General features: G+C 31.7%; 1 protein-coding gene across 3 annotated transcripts in view; it reads left to right on the forward strand.

Moving 5' to 3' along the window:
- Positions 1 to 18087, forward strand: part of Cyc (basic helix-loop-helix ARNT-like protein cyc) — a 129980-nt gene that overhangs the window by 28458 nt on the left and 83435 nt on the right. The window contains exon 2 of one of the 3 annotated variants that reach the window (XM_076777669.1): positions 7178 to 7232. The exons of the other annotated variants lie outside the window; for them this stretch is intronic. The gene's annotated coding sequence lies outside the window, so the exon portion shown is untranslated. The remainder of the gene's footprint in view (positions 1 to 7177; positions 7233 to 18087) is intronic. 3 annotated transcript variants of the gene reach the window in all.

Below are 18087 nucleotides of genomic sequence, written 5' to 3' on the forward strand. Positions count from 1 at the left end.
ATCACAGTAATTATCGCGATACTTAATACCTATTTAAAAGAACTTCTCATTTTAGATTTTAAATCACCGGATTTAGGAAAAGTTGTAAAATTGACAAAGGTACAATACGAATGAGCCAAGTATCGAAACCCGATTTGATTTTAAACGAGGAACTCCGACTGTCATAAGTAAAAAAATACAAAAATCCTAATAGGATAGCAATTATTTGTTGGACTAAAATATTATAGTTGCAAATAATAATTATAAGAGACTGAAGTTTTTTTTCGTTGCCGATAATCATTATCGATGTGGAAAAATTCCAGTTGCTCGTACAAGTTGCAATAATGTTATTCATTTTACTCTACATTCGCTATTATGAGTAGGTTTACGTTATTGACGTTGGTTGTCAGCCATTTTAACCAAAAATTTTATTATTGGTAATAATAAAACAAATCATTTCACTCGATGGATTCTTTTTTATACATATAATCCACTCGTAACACCATTGCTATTCATTTTTAACTTTTTCAATATGAACTATATACATAATTACTTTAGCCATTCTGTTATATTTATTTCCTTTTGTATTGTGGACTGAACTATCTTTTTGAGTTAATTATTGCATTCATGTACCCCTACATTTATGTACATTAATGCATTGCTCATAATCGTTTATTGGGTTACATAGCATAATAAAAACAAAAAAAACAACGAAAAATTTTTTCGTCGTCGATGACAGTTGTAAAAAGAATTATAAAAAAAAGTTTCGGTCATAAATAATGATAGTTACTGCATAATCAAAAAATATAGAAATCGATATTTTTCAGTCATACTTTTTGATTTTCCTCAACTTAACTAATGAACAATTGTTTCTTTATTAATAATTTTTTTTATATAAAATTTTACACCAACGATATATTTGATATTTTCGGTCCTTATTTTAAATGTTTCTTTCAATTTCATGTTTATCAAACTTGTGTGCACGATATCCTAAAAATAATTCAACTAATCGACTTACAAATTCGTTTAGAGAATATTGAATCAAATTAAAATTGGAAAATTTAACACAATGAGATATTTTTCCGCTTTAGGAATGTCGAAAAGAGATCATGAAACTGAAATTTTTTTTTTCACTTTGTCAATTTTCATTCTTTTTCATGAAAATAGGTTCGATATTTCAAAAATTTCATACAAATTGCAATTCAATCTTCCATTGGTGATTTTAGAGTATTCTTTAAGGGGCGTGAGTGTTTTGTATCGCGTTTGCGAGTTAAAATACAGACACTACTACACATCGATTATTTAGTTATACAAGTTTTAAAACCATGAGTAAAATTTAAAGAAGATACACTTTCTTTAAACAAAATTTCAAGTATGATGCATTTTTCGAATTGCCGAAGAAGGAAGATTCCTTAAGGGGTTATCATCATGATAAAAATTTAAAAAAATCGAATTCCTTTTTATTTACTGAATTGATATAATTCTGAAAATAATATCCCATCTGGACGTAAGATTTCTACTTTATCATGAGTTTAAGACGATTGTAATCTCGCGTTAGACTTGTTTTTCTTAAAATGACATTTTTCAAACTGTTAACGCCGATAGCTTCAAAGATTTTAATCCGATTTACTTCAAATTTACATAAAATTTGTTTTATTGGATTATTTAGTCAAGTACGTGGGGGTTTTGCGATATGTTAAAAACTGTTTCTGTTACAAATATTTGCATACGCAAGTTTTTGTCAAAAATCGCCGATCATTTTCAAATATGTACCATTTCTACAAAAATCAATATTTTTAAAAAATCTTATGTACTTGGGTAGCAAATTTTAAGTAGCATCGAAAAAATTTTAGTTTTCGGTTCCAAATTAAAAAGGGTTACTTGAAGAAGGTGCAGCGAATCCAGTACCGCCACTTTGTATTAAAAAAAAAAAAGAAAAATACGTACATATTTCTTAATAGTTGTACACTACGGGACAATCACGAAATTCTTCAGTTTCTTCAATTAGAAAGGTTGATATGATTTTAAAACGTTCATTGTGGCGTAACCCCTTAAGATGACCCTCGCTGTTATAAGATTGAAATTTAAAAGCTAGAAGAAACCATTCGTAAGTATAACGTGGCGAAGTTCAACGGGAGAATTTATTACGTAACTGCGTTAACGTGAACCACAAGCCAACGAAGCGTTCATGTGCAGAAGTTACGATGATTTTATAATAACCGAATAGCGCTTTACGATTGAACGCGTTACACCACATAAGTATGTATATGTATAACTTGCACGCGTAACAACTTGATCGCTTTTGTTGATTACGTTACACTATATTATGTGTGTATGCTAGACATTATTACGTTTTTGCGTAGGTATTACGTGAAGGAATTTCATCTTTCATTAAAGATTTCGTAACATTCCTTGCACAGACTCGCCGCGTGTGTACGTCTAAAACCAAACCGGCTTCCAGCAATGTACACTTTCAATCGAAAGACTAATTAAATCGAACGTATTCCGGTGTTGTGATTATAATTTTTTCTCTAATCATTCTAATTATAATGCTAAGTTTAATGATTAAAAATTTGTTTTTAATCAAATGGAAACTAATCTTTTCATATGCAACGAATTCCTTTATGTTAAAATGATGATACTATACAGGGTGTTCGGCCACTCCAGGGAAAAATTTTAATGGGAGATTCTAGAGGCCAAAATAAGACGAAAATCAAGAATATCAATTTTTCGATTGAGGCTTCATTAAAAAGTTATTGAAACATTAAATTAAAAAATTTGTAATCATTCTGGAAAAATTATGTTCGGTTGCGTGGGTCAATTACAATCATTTTTGGTCATTAGACATACCCTCGAAATCTATACGCAGTTTCGAAAAAAAAATTCATTACCGCAAATATAATCTGAGACCTAAAATGGTTCCCCCCATGCAAATCTTTAAAACATCATAACTCCTGAACGGATCGGAGGATTTTAATGTTTCAAAAGGCAAACAACGCGTATTTTGGCGCAGAGTATGTAGAAATTCCAAAAATATTCGAAAAGTTGTTCATCAATCCCGCAAAATGAGAAAAACCCATAAAAATGTTCCAATTTGAAAACGTTCATAACTCCTATAGTAGTGAATATATTTCAATGAAACTTTTTGCTGAAGTAGAGCTCATGGGAACCTATAAAGAAGTATTATACAATTTTTCTATATAGTGTCAACCAAATTTATTAAAAATGAAAAACGAATTTTTAAGAAAAACCGACAAGGGGGTACGTGCCTAAATTTTTCAACGAAAAAAGAGATTTTCAAATCGTTCTAAAAAAATTATTTTGTTAGCGGAGGTCAATTTCAATCATTTTTGGTGAATAGATATATCCACGAAATCCTACGCATTTTCGAGGAAAACATTCGAGTAGGTACTGACATTTTTAGACGAAATTAAAAAATTTCAAATCATACTAAAAAAATTATATTTAGTTACAGGAGTCAATTACAATCATTTTTTATCATTAGATATACAATCGAAATCCTGCCCATTTTCGAAAGAAAAATTCGAGAAGGTGTGAAGTTTTTTGACAAAATTAAAAAATTTCAGATCGTTTTGGAAAAATTATTTTCAGTTGCGGGGGTCAATTACAATAATTTTTGGTGAATAGACCTACCCTCGAAATTCTACCCACTTTTTAGAAAAAAATTCAGTACGGGCGGAACTTTAAACGTTGATAACTTTTTAACGAAGCCTCCATCAACAAATTAGTATTCTTGATTTTCGTCTTATTTTGACCTTTAGAATCCCCTATTAAAATTTTTCCCAGGGGTGACACCCTGTATACAGGGTGAGTCTCCTAACATGATGACCTCAAATAACTCGATAAGTATTCGTTGTACGAAAAAATGTTTCAAACAAAAGTTACATGGTATATAGGGGGCCATACAGCGCTCTAATCTGTTTTTTATTACCTTACATTTTTATTGAGATATAATTATCAAATTAATAACATTTTTTTTTGTACATAGTTGCAGAATTAAAGTATTACTAGTCATACAGCTGAATCTAAAGAGTTTAGAACCCTTACCTTCAAACGTATTTTAATTTTTTTAGATATATCTTTGTTTATTAAGTGGCAGTAGCACGCTCAATATGCTCTTTGAACGCATCGATGTATCGTGTATATGCATATTTTACTTTGTTTAGGACTTATTAATAACAAATGTATCAGTAATGTCTAATATTCCTCCGGTAGTGAATTAACAATGGAAAGCTCCTCACAAAGTAACTGGTGGCTCGTGAATACCATAATAGGTTTAGAAACTCGAGGATACAGATGTTCATAGCGGACGAGGTGGCGTTTTAAATGAAAAGATTCTAAGGATCCTTCATTGCCACCTGACACTCTCGTGTGCTTGCACAAGTATAATTCTACCGTAAATAGAATAAATTGAATATTTCCCTTCGAGCTCATACAATTCAATACAATTATAATCCTACAACAATGTGTGGTTAGATTTATTGTCGTTACAATCTTAAAGCAGTTTATATGTATACTCTTGTCAAGAGATTGAAAAGACATTGTGCAGAATGTATCCCCGTTTAAAGTTTTACAATATTATTAAAGATAAATGATTTGAATCTGCTTCCTCGAATATATTAAAATTGACATTTAAAATAGATAACGAAAGTATTTAAACGACTTGAAGCTTAAATTTGTAACAGTAGAATTTTAAGCACTTTGGTCTTTCTTAAAGCGTCACGAGAAAAACGATGAAAAGAAAATTATATTTTCTCATAATTTACCTCACCAGTATCGACAAACTATTTTCGAACCATAGTCGGATAAATTTATTCACAAACAACAGATATAAATTTAATTTACGAATTCATTTTTTAATTAAAATCCATTAACGAATTTTTCAAACTGAAATCCAAACGATCGAAGTTTCAGGTTAAATTTAAATTACGAATTAATCTAAAAATCTTATTCATTCTTCGTGGCTTCGTAATATTTGTTCAATTCTGTTTTGAAGCGTCTGTATTATACAAAGGGCTTGTACTTTTTAAAGTATGGATTTGTTCGAATTACATTGCTTCTTTTAATGTACCATACGTGTTCCATTTTCATTTTATTTATTTATTTTATCTATCTTTTTCATCGCACAACTGTGCAAATGGTTAAGGTACAAATAATTACTGTTTTAAGCCCAACCAAATCCAATCTTCTATTACTCGTTTGAGTAACACGTGTGACAAAATTACTTGTTTAAATATTCCTGATATTGCAAATTTTGTCTCTCTATGTTCCTTTCTGGCTTCGATATTCTATATTGCTATTGTTTAGTGAACGATAGGGTCGTTTTTATGATCCGCCGATGCGACGATAGGGGATGTCGTCCACAAGACATAATCTGTCAGGCGCAGACTTGATGACGTTTATATAATCACGTGGTTAAATTGTTGTACTGTTGTCAGTATGCTTATTATGTAACTGGAATTCACAGGCATTCTCGAGAGAGGTACGAAAATGTGTAGTTCTACCATGCAGTATCATTTCGTTGCTTAAATGCTGTTATTTGTTTCGCGTGTTTAAAAATGGTTTGAAATAAAGCATCCTTGAAAAATTATTGCGAGAATTTGTATTTAAAAAGATGCATTGAATTTACTTAATTTCGATCGCGAACCTACAGCGTTGATCACTTCACGTATACAAGCGTAGAATAAATTTTCATCGATTGTTTAAAATTATCATAACGTCGTAACAATATTTGAAATATCAGAGTTTTTATCTCTAATAGCGTTGAATATTCGAGCGAGGAAACGCACCATTAAAAATATTTACAGTCGAGTAAAGATAGGAACATCGACAAGGATTATTGCATATATTAATAAATCGATTTCAAATTTTTTTAGCAAAGTGTATTCGATAATATTAATTTATTTCGATTTTGCACCCACCTTGTAATAATGCATTAAATTTTAGTGGGACATAGTGAAAGCAGTATACACAGGGTGTTCGGCCACCCCTGGGAAAAATTTTATTGAGCGATTCTAGAAGCCAAAATAGAACGAAAATCAAGAATACCAATTTGTTGATGGAGGCTTCGCTAAAAAGTTGTTAACGTTTAAAATTCCGCCCGTACTGAATTTTTTTCTCGAAAATGCGTAAGATTTTGGGGGTATGTGTATTCGCCAAAAATGATTGTAATTGATCCTCGCAACTGAAAACAATTTTTCCAAAACGATCTGAAATTTTTTAATTTTATCGAAAAACTTCACACCTGCTCGAATTTTATTTTCGAAAGTGATTAGGATTTCGAGTGTATGTTTAATGACCAAAAATGATTGTAATTGACCCCTGCAACCGAAAATAATTTTTCGAAACGATCTGAAATTTTTGAATATAATTGTTAATAACTTTTTAACGAAGTCTCCATCAATAAATTGGTATTCTTGATTTCCGTCTTATTTTGGCCTCTAGAATCCCCCATTAAAATTTTTCCCAAGTGTAGCCGAACACCCTGTATAATCATGTGATTGTAATATTGAAATGCAATATTTTGTTAAATGTACTTATAAAAGAGTATAGTTATAACTAATTACGAACAATTGTGATAGACAGCACGTTATGTGTAATTTATTAATGTCAGATTTAATATTACGTTTTTCAGCCTACATAAAAGTCAGAAACGAAGACGACGTTCGTATCGTTTATTTCCCTGTTGATTTATCACCTCGTGCTTACTTCTTAATTTAATGTCTTGCGCGTCTGAATGCGAGAAGCATTCGCCGTATTTCTTTCACGTCTGAGTGAACAATTCGGCGCTTAATTAACAAGTTATCGAGCCAATTATAAAAATGTACAATGCCCTGTATAAAAGGGATTCGTCAATTTGTTTCGCGAGAATTCGTCGAACAACGCGAATATTGATGCTTTATAAATAACTTACTTCATTTATGCGATACTTGTTATTCGCTCGGAATAGTATCTTTAAGTATAAAGAGAAGATGTATGCAGTTAGATCAATATTTTCTATTCTGCCCACGTACTTTCGGAGATAAATTTTAATTTGATCACACAGTGAACCGACTGCTTTGAAACCTTTGTTTCAAATAAATAGCAATATAAAATTATATTTGGAAGTTTATTAAGATTATTATAATTTTATGTGGTTATGTTTCAACTGTGACGTAATCATAATTATTGCCCGCAGATAATTGGGCCATGCATCCAAATGAGGGGACACGTGGCAGACGAAGTAGATGAGGGTATGACTATAGAAATCTAATATTGTATTGAAATAGATATAGAAATAATGCTTCTATATATAGTGTTAAATACGAGAAAATGTATTATATATTCTCGTTATAAATAAAAACTGTGCGTGTTAAAATAAAATAAAAGAGAACATTTGATTGAATTCTTTTTTGTCGATAATATTATTACTGTTACGTAATTGTGGCAATGTTTCCGTTTACATAATCTTAAAAGAATGTGTTTATAATGGAAATTGAGTTATAATTGCACTTTAGTGTTATTTATTGCAACAGCTTCGACTATTAACCTTTAAGGCGAAGATTTCTCACTCTATTCTATGTTTTTCATAATTGTGCAACGAATAATAACAATAATTTTACAGTTGTAACTATCTAAAAGTAACACTTCGAATATGATTACCTAAATATGTTACAAATTAAGTGCTTAAAAGAAAAGTGATTAAATTTACAGATATCGAAATGTCCGAGGTTTGAATTGAAACAATGGTGAAAGAACTCTTGGTATTTAATGTTTATTCGTTATATGAACATAATTAAAGGACAAAGGAATATACTTTCAGGGAGAACAGCTTTTTCTGGGTTAATATCGTATTACAGGAGGTTGACCAGTGTTATCTTACCAATCAACGTGAGGAATAGAATTCCGTAAACTCTCGTCACTCAGGAATCTGAGAAAATAATTTATACCTTGATATTTCAGTAGTAATTGAAATTTGTTGATATTGCAAGTTGAGAAGTGTCTAGTTGAAGGAACAAACAATAGATGTATGCAGAATAATTTCTAATACATAATACGAAAATTCGTAACATTATTTACTATGTTTATTATAATTAATTATGGATATTTAATGTGCTTAAACGTAACATTGATATTTATACGCTTAGCTTTCAATACAACTGAAAAGAAAGTGAATCGAATCGGTAGAAAATTTTTGTAAAAAGAAATTATCCAATCGCAAACTCTATTCTCTCATGGTAAAAAACCAATTTTTGGCTTAACAATAATTTACAATAAATTATTTGGTTTAAAGCTTCTCTCTCTACTTTCACTTTTTTTTGCACTAAAAGCTTTCTTGTTTTATTTTCCCCCCTTCTCTTGTACTATAACGTTTAGTTCTCAATGTACTTATTTTTCGCATTATACAGTTTCTGTAGCATAATTTCTTTTTACGAGGTTACAGAAGATTAGCATTAACGTCGAACGTTTTGAATTTAGCTTTAATTTTATAAAAAAGAATTGTTTTTGCTTGTATCAAAGCTGAAGAAAATATTAGTGAAATTATTTGAATAAATTTCCTTAAACATGTTTTCGCGTCATTGAATGTAAAAAAAAAAATAATTGAATCGAAGTTCTGCTAATGACGAGACACCTAGTGCGATGGAACTTATAAAAAACAAAGCAGTTTTACCAGCGTGGAAATGTAGCGATTAGCGACGCAATTTTTACTCGTGATCACGAACAATCCGTGTTTGTCACATTTCAGGATTATAGCAACGGGCGAAATGTTTCATTTTGATACTTTAATGCCCGCTTGTAGGCTGATAGGTACGCTAACAAAGGTTGAGGATTGTTGTTTGAAGCGTTCCTCCACGAATAATTGGATGAGCGTACAGAGGCAAAGTGCAAAATCACTGTAAATTAATTAGCGAGGTTAATCTCTAGCTGCCGAAAAGTCACGCTAATGAGTATCCAGGGACGATTTAGAGAAGGGACCGAGAAAGGCCTCCGTGGTCACTTCAAACGTCAATGGCGATTATAAATTGGGGGAAGATAGGACTGTATTTATCACAACAATTATCGTTGCATTACAGATCGCGTATACGGAATGCCACGCATTACGGATGCACACATCCGGATTAATTCGTATAATTAGTGCTAATTAATACAATGTAGTCATCTATGCCAGAGATCTCATCATCGATCAGGAATCAAGAGATTATACATGTAAATCATAGATCTTGGCTGCTCTGTTATGCGCATGAAGCATATGAGAATGAACGTGGCGTAAATCAACTTCATTTTGTTTAGCGAAATTTATTTTGGAGACTTTAAACACGAAGCAGTCAGAAAAGAAGAAAAGTATTATTAATCCATCTAAAAGAGAGTTTAATAGTTTAAAAGTTGTAGTATCTTTAAAATTGTTTGAAAGATCTATTATGAAAGTAATAAATAAAAAATGTAGGAAAACATTAAATATTTTGAATTCTATTATGATGAAATAAACTATCTTATATAATTTAATAACATTGAATGTAATTGCAACAAGCTATTTTAACATTGTTTAGTGTTTTCGATCGACCGTTTGTAGATATCTTTAAAACTACAAATATAGAAAAATGTAAATTATATAGCGAAGAACTACCGAGTTAAAAAATGTTATTTAAATAAATCGAAGAGTATTGAAACATACTTAAAGCGAAATAGTAAAATGTAATATGTTTACGGAAAAATAAAACTATAAAAGGTGCAAAACATTTAATAATATTTTAACTTGTGATAAAATACACTACACTGTGCAATATGTTACATACTAAAGAGAATATATTAGAACAAGTCATAAATATTCCATATTCAGCACTTTACAGATGCAAATTGAACGTAGTGAATATACAGTACCTGAAAGGAAACTGAATAATATTACAGTAGAATTTATACAATTTTGTTTCAACTTATCTAAACAACACAGAGTCACGCTATGTACTTGATATTTTGTTGTCTTCAATTTAGACTGTCCTATTTTACTAATCTTAAAGATAACCATAAACAATTGATTAAAAACCTTAATCAGAAATAGCAAAAGCTTTGTTATGGCTAGATCCAGTTATTAATTATGTATTTGGTACAGCTACTTAGATTTCTAAGAAACCAATTGACGAAGCACATTTTCGTTTTGGCAGGAAAATGAGTGTTTTCAAGCAACTATCGCAAACTATAAGTGTACAATTATATTTTCAAACAATACAATCAGTTCTTTAAGAAATCTATAGAAAGTGATTTTTTTATATACGGTCACGCGTGTTTCTTTATTTTTTTAATCGACAACATCGAAAACTTCCATCAAAGTGATTTCATAAAAAATTTACAAATAGAATAAAATAGTCAAATTATTCGCTCAACTGCAATTTTTAAAATGCAAATGTAAAATTACAGAAGTAATTTCTGATTCCTAATTAGTCGTAACATAAACGTTAATAATTCATCGTGATTAATCGACATGAACCAAAACTCTTCGTTTGAGAGGAAAATGAATTTCTGTATCGTGCAAGTATTTCGTCCGCGTTACATGTCGATGATATGGACTGCAAAATTGTAGAAGAAACTTTTTTCATAAGATATCTACGCTCCCTTGTATGTCTTCCATCGAATTCCTTGTGTTTACACGGAGCCTATACAAGATGTCTGCAAATGTCATTCGATGTCTTCTTCATTGTATCGGGAATAGTACAGTGAATTGGACGTACATTTATTAGGTTGGCCAAAATGTTCGTGCGGTTTTTGTCAACTTACTTCAGTCCAAGCCTTTAAAACAAAAGGTGGCTTAACAGCTAGCAGTTAACCTTGCATTTTAACCATAGCTTTCGAACAATTATTCTGATTTGCAAATTTTATATAGTATTAAAGATGAACATGCAAAAGGAGCATTTCCGACACATAATGCTTTTTTACTTTAAAAAAGGAAGAAACGCAGCTGAAAAGTGCAGAAAAATATGCAACGTGTACGGGGAAAGTGTCATAAAGGAACGTGCATGTCAAAAGTGGTTTGCGAGATTTCGGAATGGAGATTTTTCCCTTAACGACACACCACGCTCTGGCCGACCGCAGGAGATTGACGGCGATCAAATAAAACGTTTAACCGATGCTAATCCACGTTATACAACGCGAGATATTGCAGATATTCTTAAAATATCAAAGTCGAGCGTAGAAAATCATTTGCACCGACTTGGATACATCAGCCGACTGGACGTTTGGGTCCCGCACGAATTGAGCGAAGCAAATCTCGTTGCTCGAATTTCTGTGCGTAGTTCGCTTATGAAACGTGAAGAAAGCGACCCATTTCTTAAGCGAATGGTTACAGGGGACGAAAAGTGGATTGTCTATAACAATATTAAGCGCAAAAGGTCATGGAGAATGAGTGACGAACCACCACACACCATTTCAAAAGCAGGACTTCATCCAAAAAACATCATGCTTTCGATGTGGTGGGATTATAAGGGTGTGCTATTCTATGAGCTGCTTGCAAGCAATACAACCATCAATTCGGACGTATACTGCAGCCAGCTTGACAAATTATCCAACGCGATTCGTGAGAAACGGCCAGAACTGGTAAATCGCAAAGGAGTGGTCTTCCACCATGATAATGCCCGATCGCATACGTCTTTGTAGACTCGGCAAAAGTTAGAGGAGCTGGGCTGGGATGTTTTACCACATCCTCCATATTCGCCAGATATTGCTCCGACAGATTTCCATATGTTTCGTTCATTACAGAATTCCTTAAGTGGAAAGAAATTTAATTCTGAGGAGGATATCAAGCAGCACCTGAACCACTTCTTTGCGAAGAAAGACGAGGAGTTTTACAAACGCCGGATTCTAAAATTACCTAAAAGATGGGAAAAGATTGTAAAACAAAATTGACAATACAACACCTTTTATTTAAAATATCGTTCTTTATTGATAAGCTAAAAACCGCACGAACTTTTTGATCAACCTAATATATTCATATTAGATGAAGGAGAATGCAATAAAGTAGTTTATATGAAAAACGAAGGACCATAAAAGTGGTAAACGTACTCAAACGTAGAAAATATTTTTGGGTACGTCTCGTAGTCATGATATTCGTTTCTTTACCACGTTGCCTTTTAAAGAAACTTGCACGTATTTTATAAACTCGATTGATACGTCGATGAATAACGAGTTTGTTCTTTTTTTCTTATCGAACCTTGTATACACACACGACGTATAGGTATGCTCGTATTAACCCCTGGCACGTTTCGAACAATTCGCGTTTTATTGGCTTCCGGTGGTAGATATCGCGAAGAAATTCCTTAAAATTCACACTTTAAAGGTGATAATACTAACTCAGGAACTGCGTTTAACAGTTACGATAAGTATAATAGATGCATGATTTAAAATATTTTGGAACGTGGACGTCGAACGAGAAATATGTGTTTAATGAAGGAATTAATTCATTACCGAAATCAATTTTTCTTTATGATTTGTCGTTACGTGTTCCGCTGTAATGGTGCATAGATTGATTTAACATTTCAACCGTACGAGAATAATTGTGAGTAATGTTAATGAAATATGAAAAAAGAATATTTTTCTACTTCTCCAATTATTACCTGATTTTAACATGTATAGATTTTTTCAACATTAATAGGTTTATAATTTACTTAGAATCATGTGCATCACGTATTATAGATTTTGAGAGTTGTTTTTCTTGGTAAAAGAAGGCTATACAAACAAAAATTTCATTCGATATTTTCGACTTATTTTTGTATAAAAAGTCACTCATTTTTCGATTATTTCATGATTGCTGTTGTACTTTCTATATGCAAAATGAGACGATTCCTCATACAAAAGTAACTTAAAAATATAAAATAAAATTTGCTCACGCAAGGCTTCATTTTCAAGAAAAGTAAACATTTGTCCCATCATATTTTCTGGTGTTAAATACTAAAAGCATTCTTTAAGTAATTTAATTAAATTATGGCTATCGGATAAAGGGTCTGAAGTACTTAAATTACACCCGAATCTTGTACAAAATCAATAGGATTCGTTGAGACATTTAACGTTGCTTTCGCAACGAATAAACATAAAAATTAATATATGTTATTTATGAAAGCGAAAGTTTTATTATATTTATAATCATATAATCTGTTATCTAGGTCTCATAATTTTTATACAGGATGTTCGGCCACCCCAGGGAAAAATTTTAATGGGAGATTCTAGATGCCAAAATAAGACGAAAAATAAGAGGCTTCGTTAAAAAGTTATTAACATTTCAAATTTCGCACGTACTGAATTTTTTCCTAGAAAATGGGTAGGATTTCGGGGGTAGGTCTATTTACCAAAAATTATTGTAATTGACCCCCGCAACTGAAAATAATTTTTTCCAGAACGATTTCAAACATTTTTTTCGCCGAAAAATTTAGGTACCTAATCCATCTTGATTTTTCTTAAAAATTTGTTTTTCATTTTTAATAATTTTGTTTGACGCCCTACAGAAAAGTTGTTTAATACTTTTCTGTAAGCACCCATGAGCTCTACTTCAGAAAAAAGTTTCACTGAAATATATTCACTATCGTAGGAATTATGACCGTTTGAAAATTGGACCATTTTTATGGGGGTTTTCTCACTTTACGGGGTTAACGACCAGCTTTTCGAATATTTTTGGAATTTCTACATATTCTTCACTAAAATACGCGTTGTTTGCATTTTGAAATTTTGTAATCTTCCAATTCGTTCAGAAGTTATGATGTTTTAAGTATGTACATTTCGAAGAAGCATTTCTGGTCAGAAATTATATTTTCGATAATGAATTTTTTTCTCGAATAGGCGCAGGATTTCAAGGGTATTTCTATACACCAAAAATACTTGTAATTGACCCTCGCAAACAAAAATAATTTTTTCAGAATGATTTGAAATTTTTTAATTTAATTTTTTAGTAACTTTTCAACGAAGCCTCAGTCAAGAAATTGATATTCTGGATTTTCATCTTATTTTGACCTCTAGAATCTCCCATTACAATTTTTCCCAGGCGTGGCCGAACACCCTGTATAGTTTTTATTTTTTTAAATTATTATGCACTTTAATGGCAATTGATTCATAATGTGTTTTCATTTTACTTTGTCTTTGTATATTTAAAAATTCCTCTTAGCTAGTACATTACATAAATTAAGTAAAATTTGCAACGCTTTGTGTAAATAACCTGCCCATTTATGTAGCTCATTAATTTATAAAGTTCCGTTTAGAAAAAGGCTGCAGTTGCAGTTTTAGATGTATCAATGCATAAAAATTAAATGGAAAGCACCTCGAACTCGCCCGTGAAATTTAAAATTATCTTTGAAATACGGCCTTTAAAAGCAAGTATTTTATGAGCGGTAATTGTTTCGTGCATGACGAAGTAATATAAAACTATAAAAAACATTAACTTTTAAGGTTCGGGAAATGGTACACAATAGATTCAATGATACTGTTACCATTTAATTTACTATAAAATATTTATCTTATACGATTCTATTGTTAGCAGTTTGCGTTAAACTAGTTTGTATTCGACAAATTACTGCTTTCGTTACAAAGAACAATTGTAGAAATTGTTTAAATTTATATATATTTCTACAGGTTTCATGGAGTTCGAAATATATCACTTTTTATACAGAAGACGATGGGAACGTTATAAGAAATACACGTAAACTTTGGAGTATCGTCATCTGTAAAAATCATGTAATTTATGTACTTCAACGTTTTCTTCGTCCGAGGATGAACCATCAGTAAAACAATCATTTAGGAAATTATTAGGTATGTTTATCGTAGATTAGCACATATCCAAAGAACCATTGAATTGTTGTTACACAAGAACAACCGACAACCCACAAATAGAATCCAGTCCATTTTTTATTTAGTCCAGTAACACGTGCACAAAATACTTTCATGTGTTCGAATGACGTGAATGTATTTGAGTCAATGTCAATTTAATAATTTTAATAACTAACAGACCAAAGTATTAGTCCCCTTGGAAGCACTTTGTTCGTAATAATAACACTTTCCTTTAAATTACTCTACAACGTTAATTTCTGCAGACAACCCATCCATTTCCAGTACAGTTTCTTTCAATCCAATAACAAGATTTGCAATATCACCGGCCACTGGAGTGGAAATAATTCTTTGGAGCTAGTTTCTTGAGAGATTTATATCATATGATGCAAATCTTCACGTCAACCTGAGATTACATTCCTTTACAAAACTAATAAAAATATTCGAAGAATATGCCACTGCTGTTTTTAAAGATATAAAAAATCACTCGTATAGAAATCTTAAATATAACAACCGTACTCGCTGAAGCTCTAGCAAAGACTGATTTTTGCTTTGAAATGCATTGTTTATAATCACTCTAATTATAACGTATCGTATTAAGGTCTTTCATAAACAGATACTTTACAACAAGGACAATAAACGAAATAAATGCTATGATAACATAAACTGTAACTCGAATCTACACGTTATTATATTCAATCATTATCATATTACACAATGAAACACTAAATATTTCTAATGAGAAATTTTCAGAATGATTTGAAATTTTTTAATTTAATTTTTTAATAACTTTTTAATGAAGCCTCAATTAACAAATTAGTATTCTTGATTTTCGTCTTATTTTGGCTACTAGAGTTTTCCATTAAAATTTTTCCCAGGGTGGCCGAACACCCTGTATAATAATGGAATTGTAATCTGCAGTAGCGGTCTCATTAGTTTTCGTTATGTATTTGAGTGACTGTAATAATAGGTAATATTAATTACAATTATCTAATATCATAATGAAATAACTGTGTCAGTTATACAATACTCACTTGCTTTCTATGTTCAGTTATAAAACGCTGCGTCATCGATTGACATATTCGGCTAATACCAGTATACCGTAAGGGAATAACCCTCGCGTTACCTTATTGGAAGTTTTCCGGTGACCCTTTATACCTTAAAGGGAGAACAATTCATGGGGATGAGGCCCCCATTGTTCCCATTCACAGTTTCCTTCGTATTCGAAACGACAGAATTGTGGGTGTATCATTTTTCTCGACAACTCATATTGTATCACGGTAGGCATCCCTATTTGAAGTAATAAACACTCTGACCTGACATTTTCAAACTAAATCGCGTCTTGTTCGTAAAACTGTTCTGGTTTTAATCGTACTTTTATTGATTTATAGTTTTCTTCTTCTTCTTCTTCTTCATGGGTGTTTTTACGCCGCGTAGACTGCGAGGTCATTGGCGGCGGATGTGTGCTTGTGCGCTGTATTTGGTTATACATGTTTGTTTCTTTGAGAAATTTTATAGTGTCACTTATGCTGTCCTGAGCTGTAAGGGCTGTGTCCGGTTTTATACTATATTTCCGTCTTTGGAGTTCGGTTTTTCTGCACTGGTATAGGATGTGGTCTACTGTGAGAGTTTCAATGGGGCAGTAGCTGCAGTAAGGTTGATCAGCTTTTTTTATTAGATGTTCATGTGTTACTTTGTGTGGCCTGACCTTACAAGGAACGTTCGCGAACGATCCGGCTTCGACTTTGATGAAACTTCGTACACTTATAAAGCAGCCAAAAATAATCGACACGTATTTCTTTTTTGGCTGCGGTAACTCGAGCTTAAGGGGTGAAACCACCCCTTGAAGTTTTGGCTCGAAACGGCTATCTCGAAAACGGAAAGACATACGAAAAAATTGTTAATGGGCGAGGTTAATGGTTTCTTATGTACAATAACATGGTGTTAAAAAATTAAAAAAATACAATTTGTTTATAACAAAAAAAAATTTATTAACTTAATTTTTCATTTTATTGAAATTTTCATAATGACAAAAAATGACGAGCATTTTATTGCTAATCCATTGGTATGTAACATTTTAAAATTACCTCTTACAGTTTTGCAGATTTTGATGATTTACATCTTGAGCGTACATCCACTATGGTAGTAGTCGTTCTAACTTTGATTTTAATAAAGCACTGTAGGCTTGCACTAAATTATACAATAACAAGTAACAAGTAACAATAACAATAACAAGTTTCTTAACAGCAATGAAAAGATTAATTGTTTTTATTACCCACCTATGACATCGTGGTAAAGATGGAGCGATTTATAAATTATAAATACATACAGTGTCTATAGCAATTACTCTATGTAGTTTCGATAATAGTGATACTCGTTGAAAAAATGTTTGCAACATAAAGATTTCTTACATCATGCGCATTTAATTATTGTTACGTCACCACAAATATGGCATCTTGGTTCATTTTTAACAGAATAGCAGTACTCAACAGGATTCTGGAATGCATTTGGTTTTTCATCTATACAGGATATTCGGCCACCCCTGGAAAAAATTTTAATGGGAGATTTTAGAGGCCAAAATAAGACGGAAATCAAGAATACTAATTTGTTGATGGAGGCTTCGTTAAAAAGTTAATAAAATTAAATTAAAAAATTTCAAATCATTCTGAAAAAATTATTTTCGGTTGCGGGGGGCAATTACAATTACTTTTGGTCAATAGATGTTTCTACGCCCAAAATCCTACGCACTTTTAAGAAAAAAATTCGAGTAGGTGCGAAATTTTCCGACAAAAAAAAAATTTCAAATCGTTCTAAAAAAATTATTTTCAGTTGCAGGGGCCAATTACAATCATTTTTGGTCATTATACATACCCCCGAAATCCTACGCATTTTCGAGAAAAAAATTCTTTACCGAAAATATAATTTCTGGCCAGAAATGTCTGTTCGAATTTTCATGCGAATCTTTAAAACGTCATAACTTCTGAACGGATTGGACGATTTTAATGTTTAAAAAAGCAATCAACGCGTATTTTAGTAGGGAATATGTAGAAATTCTAAAAATATTGGAAAAGTTGCTCCTTGATCCCGTAAAATTTGAAAAACCCCATAAAAATGGTCCAATTTTCAAACGGTCATAATTTATACAATAGTGAATATATTTCAATGAAACTTTTTTCTGTAGTAGAGAGCATGAGTACCTACAAAAAAGTATTAGATAACTTTTCTGTAGGGCGTCAAACAAAATTATTAAAAATTAAAAACGAATTTTTAAAAAAAATCGACGAGGGGTGGATGCCTAAATTTTTCAGCGAA

Source organism: Colletes latitarsis, chromosome 11 (assembly GCF_051014445.1).
Source record: "Colletes latitarsis isolate SP2378_abdomen chromosome 11, iyColLati1, whole genome shotgun sequence".
Taxonomy (NCBI): Eukaryota; Metazoa; Arthropoda; class Insecta; order Hymenoptera; family Colletidae; genus Colletes; species Colletes latitarsis.